At 38.5% G+C, this 4951-nt stretch overlaps 1 protein-coding gene across 1 annotated transcript in view; it reads left to right on the forward strand.

Moving 5' to 3' along the window:
• Positions 1-2577: 2577 nt before the first annotated feature.
• klc1a (kinesin light chain 1a) overlaps positions 2578-4951 on the forward strand; it is a gene marked incomplete in the record, with an annotated part of 25584 nt that continues 23210 nt past the window's right edge. Inside the window, 1 exon segment of the mRNA XM_014022089.1 lies at positions 2578-3092.

Below are 4951 nucleotides of genomic sequence, written 5' to 3' on the forward strand. Positions count from 1 at the left end.
AAAATATATAGTTGTTTTGTTCTTACCCGTGACGGCAGCTTAGCTCTGAGCTCTGTGTGTTACGGTGAGATCACCTCTTGTTTACAACCGTGCGTTCACGGCTCTGGGCCCTGCTGTGGGGGAGGAGCCTAGGAAGGGGAGCTGAGAGCAGGGGGAGGGACTACAAGGTTGTTTCTGTTCAAAATTTTCTGTTTTTGGGTACCCAAGAAACTACATACAGCAGCTTTAAATCAGTTTTCTCTCATATCACCTGGTTTCATTAACTCCACCCCTCCTGAGCTCCAAACAGGAAGTGCGCTCATCTTAACCTGCGGTGTCACCAACATAAAACACTGCAGGRTTATAAAAAAGACCAACAGGGTCTAAATTCACTCACGGATCAAGAATTTTTAAAATCCGAGTTACAGTTTTTGCACAGCGACAGTTTGTGTGAGACTTACTTTTCAGTCTGCCTCTCTGCCAGTGAGGGACGAAGGTGTGCGATGACTTAATGACCACAGCATTCAGATCAGTTTTTCTTCGTACGTTTTTCAGCATCTTTCTCCTTCCACAGTTTTTGTGCCACTTCAGTAATTCATACATCAAAACATTCAGCTTTTTCATGCCATGCCTGCTGTGACTTTTGGTATTTCAGCTATTTATACTTTTTCAGCTATTTATACTTTTTCAGCTATTTCACTTTTTTAGCTGTTTTTTTTTTTGTCATTGAAAATACATGAAGCTATGTTTCAACTTTATAAAACCCTTCAATTTTTTTTATAAATTTTCACTGCTCTTCATATCTTTTGCTTTGGTTATGCTTTTAAATTCTTTGTGCTAATTTTAGCTACTTTTTTGCTAACTTTAGCTGTTTTCTKCTATTACAGCTATAGTTCTGCTCCTTTTTGCTATTCTGCTTTTTCCGATTTATTTGTGCTTTTTTCTGCTAATTTGTACTATTTATGCTTTTTACAGTTGTTTTCTGCTATATTCAGCTATTTGATACAAATTTAGCTAAATTTTAGCTGTTATTAGCTAAAGTTAGTTTTTTAAGTTAAATGCACATTTTTTGTAGCTATTAAAACTTATTTCTGCTAAATTCAGCTAAGTTGTGCTTCTTATGCTTCCTTATACTAATTAAAGTGTTTCCAGCTACTTTTTAGCTGTTTAACTGAAAACTTCGGCTGTTTTAGCTATTTTACTACAAATGTTCACTTTTTAGTAATTTTATGGGGGGTTTTTTCTGATAATTTTGAAATTTTTACAAACATTTCACCATCTGTGTGCTACTTTCAACATAAGGCTGCTAACTTTAGTTTATTTTTATGCTAACTTTAGCTGTTTTCTGCTATTACAGCTATAGTTCTGCTCCTTTTTGCTATTCTTCTGCTTTTTCTGTTTTATTTGTGCTTTTTTCTACTAATTTATACTACTTATGCTTCTTACAGTTGCTTTCTGCTATATTCAGCTATTTGATACAAATTTAGCTAAATTTTAGCTGTTATTAGCTGAAGTTAGCTTTTTAAGCTAAATGCACATTTTTTGTAGCTATTAAAACTTATTTCTGCTAAATTCAGCTAAGTTGTGTTTCTTATGCTTCTCTATGCTAATTAAAGAACCCCCAGCTACCTTTTAGCTATTTTCCTGTAAACTTCGGCTGTTTTAGCTATTTTACTATAAATGATCACTTTTTTTAATATTATGGTTTTTTTTCTGCAAATTTTGAAATTTTTACTACGATTTCACCATCTGGGTGCTACTTTCAATTTGAGGCTGCTACCTTTAGCTTATTTTTATGCTAATTTTAGCTGTTTTGCTGCTATATTAGCTAAATTGTACTTTCTGCTTTTTTCTCTGCCAATTACTATTTTTTGTAATTCTTTCTGCTAATTTGAGTTATTTATGCTTCCTATAGATGCTTTCTGCACTATTCAGCTATTTGCAGCAATTTTAGCTAATGTTCAGCTGTTATTAGCTAAAGTTAGAAAAAAATACTTGAATTTGGCCAATTTTTGATATAATGAGCTAAAAATTAATAGCTGAGACTTAGCTATTTCATAAATAGCAGCTGAAAAAATCCAAGATGGCCGTGAAAGCTAGTTTTAAAGGCCTTTTACCAAGTCAATATTTGAGACGTTGACATGAAAACTGATGAACTGTAGCTGAAAGCTCTGTCACATGTTGAAGCCTAAAAATATATCTACAATTGTAGCCAAAGCTATTTCGGCTACTTTATTCCCATTGGAAATGAATGGAGCTTTWTTAAAAATTCTTAAATTTTTTCATGTTTCTTTACAGAAACTTACACAAAATCTTCTGGTTTTGATCATATTAAATTCCTTCAACAATTTTAGCTTTTTTGCTAAATTTAGCCTTTTTCTAGTATTTTAGCTGTATGTCTGCCCTTTTTTTTTCTTCTGCTAATTTTAATTTTTTTTGTGCTTCTTTCTGCTATTTTGAGTTATTCATGTTTCTTACAGTTGGTTTCTGCTATGTTCAGCTATTTTAGCTTTTTATGCTAATTCAGGTTTAATTTTGCTCCTTTTTACTGTTTTTCTGCATATTTTAAAAATTGTATTGTATTTATTTTTATTAAATAAATAAATAAATAAATAAATAAATCAGAATTGTGACTCCAAACCGCAGCTTCCCCTTTAACCCGGGAGGGGTGACATCAGTCCTGTCTGTCCGGGAGGAGTGACTCCATTTTCAGGCTCAGTCGCCGGGGGGACACGGGGGGCACGGAGCTGTCACTTCCAGGACCGAGCAGCGGGCAGAGAGGCTGCAGTTGTGTGTTTCTGACCCGGCCTTTCGTCGCCGCTGTTCGGCTGGTTTCACCATGGAGGCAGCGGGGGGCAGGCGGCACCTGAACGGCTCCGACTAAATCCTGGATGATCATTGAAACCACATTATTCCTGCGTTAGTCACTGAAACCTGCAGCAGCCCGGTGGGAACCGTCATCTTTGAAACCCCCCCTACAGTTCTGGTACCGGTCCGGCAGCAGGAACCAGAGGTCCACTTTCAGTTAGAAGGAACCAGGATTTCCATCTTGTAAACACCGAAGAGGAAGCGTCACAGTCCGGTTAAACTGGCAACGAATGTCCGAGGGAACGGTAAGAATGGCTCCGTGTATTTCCTGGTCTGCGCTCACATTATCCTTAGCCGGTGTTATTAAACTAGATGTTAATTGATTTAGTTATTAAATAATGTTTAAAGTCTAATAAATCAGACACCTTCTGAATCAGACAATCAGATGTTTGTGTTTTCCGTGTTGCCTGGTGCCAGGAATTAGACGCCGCCYCTGAGGGCTAGCTGAGTTAGCCGCAGGTTTGACAGGAAGGGAAACGTTAGCCGGTTCTTCTGGTTAATCCACCGTGAGGAGCACCGTTCACCGGGCCGGGCCTGAGCCCTGAAGTCCCTGCGGACTCACAGGGTTTGTCTTGTCCTTATTGTGTCCTCTCATTGAGATTCCCAGCAGGCTGGGGACAGACAGTGGACCTCTGTGGGACTGGCACAGCTGGGATCCTAAATCTTCCTGTCAGAGACAGGAATATTTAGGATTTTACTCAACTCTTATCAGATTATATCAAATTAATCAGAATATTAAGTCCCCTGGCTTTAAAATAAACCACAGTGTTGTAGTTTGGTGGTTTAAATTTATTAAAAAAAAAACTTTGAAAGAAGTAAACAAACCCTTAAGATGAACAGGAAGTCTAAAAACCTAAAATTTAATTTAGCAAAATTAAAAACCAGACAGATTGATCTGCTGATATTGGCCTGAATAATAAGAAATAATAAAATTTATGTTTGTGATGTAAATGATCGTTTATTTGTTAAATAAATAGTCATTCACCTGATGAAACCTCACCTGTCAGGAGCTGCTTCAGTCACACCTGGTCTCCAGGCTCCGCCCACGCAGGGACACCTGTGGACATGTGTGTCCACATTATTTGGTCACTTTAACTTCAGATTTACGACCCGGTCCGGTCCGGTCCGGTCTGGATCCTTGGTGAAACACTTAAATGAGCTTTTATTTTAAAAAATAAACATTATTTAGACGTTCAGACCAGAAATATGAGCCCAGATTAATCCTGTGAGATGAAAGAATAAATTAATAAAAATTAAATTTATCCCTGAGAGGGAATATTTACATGTTTGTGTTGTTGTTGTTGTTGTTGTTGTTGTTGTTGTTGTTGTTGTTGTTTTCTTTACACACTTTTTGTCAAAGTGTTTTCATTGGTTAATTCTCTCAGCAGCTGTAACTCAATCATGTGTTTTTCGTGTTTAAAAGATTGTTTTTAAAAAGTTTTTCTGTGTGTCCCACCTGGACCTGCAGTTGATGGGCTGCGGACTGGTTCCTGCTGGGTCACATGGACCTGCCGGTCCTGGCTCGGTCAGCCTGGTCCCTTTTCTGGACCTGAGCTGTAGAACGTCTGTGTTTCTGTAAATATTCAGCTGCAGACCCCACAGAGAGTGGCTCACACTAACCTGCATCCAGTTTGTGTAAAAACCAGGTCCACAAGGTCTGACGGTTCGGTTCTTATGGAGGCGGATTCAGGATCTAAATGTTTCACATACCTGACGTGGTTTTTATGAGGCCAGGACTTGTCGCACCCAGAGCTCCRCCCTCGTCTGGATTCAGACCTTGGAGTGGAGACTCCTGGTCTGCTGAACTTTCCTGGTCTTCGGTCTCTCCAGTGGATCTGTAGAACCGAAGCAGGATCTTTGTCCTGGGGCAGACCTGGAACCCCAGGAGGGATCAGGATCCTGCAGCAGGAGCTGGTTTCTGTGGAGCTGGATGCTCTAAAACGTCTCTGGAGTTTTCCAGAACCTGTAATCTGAACAGGTGGTTCTGTGGGATAAATCTTGTTCCAGCAGGAATTGAATCTGAATGTGCATAAAATGAAACTGAATTTAAAGTTTTGTATCTGAATTAATTTACTTTGAAACTGTATTTTGGTTTATTAAAAAC

Source organism: Austrofundulus limnaeus, unplaced genomic scaffold, assembly GCF_001266775.1.
Source record: "Austrofundulus limnaeus strain Quisiro unplaced genomic scaffold, Austrofundulus_limnaeus-1.0 Scaffold318, whole genome shotgun sequence".
Classification (NCBI taxonomy): Eukaryota; Metazoa; Chordata; class Actinopteri; order Cyprinodontiformes; family Rivulidae; genus Austrofundulus; species Austrofundulus limnaeus.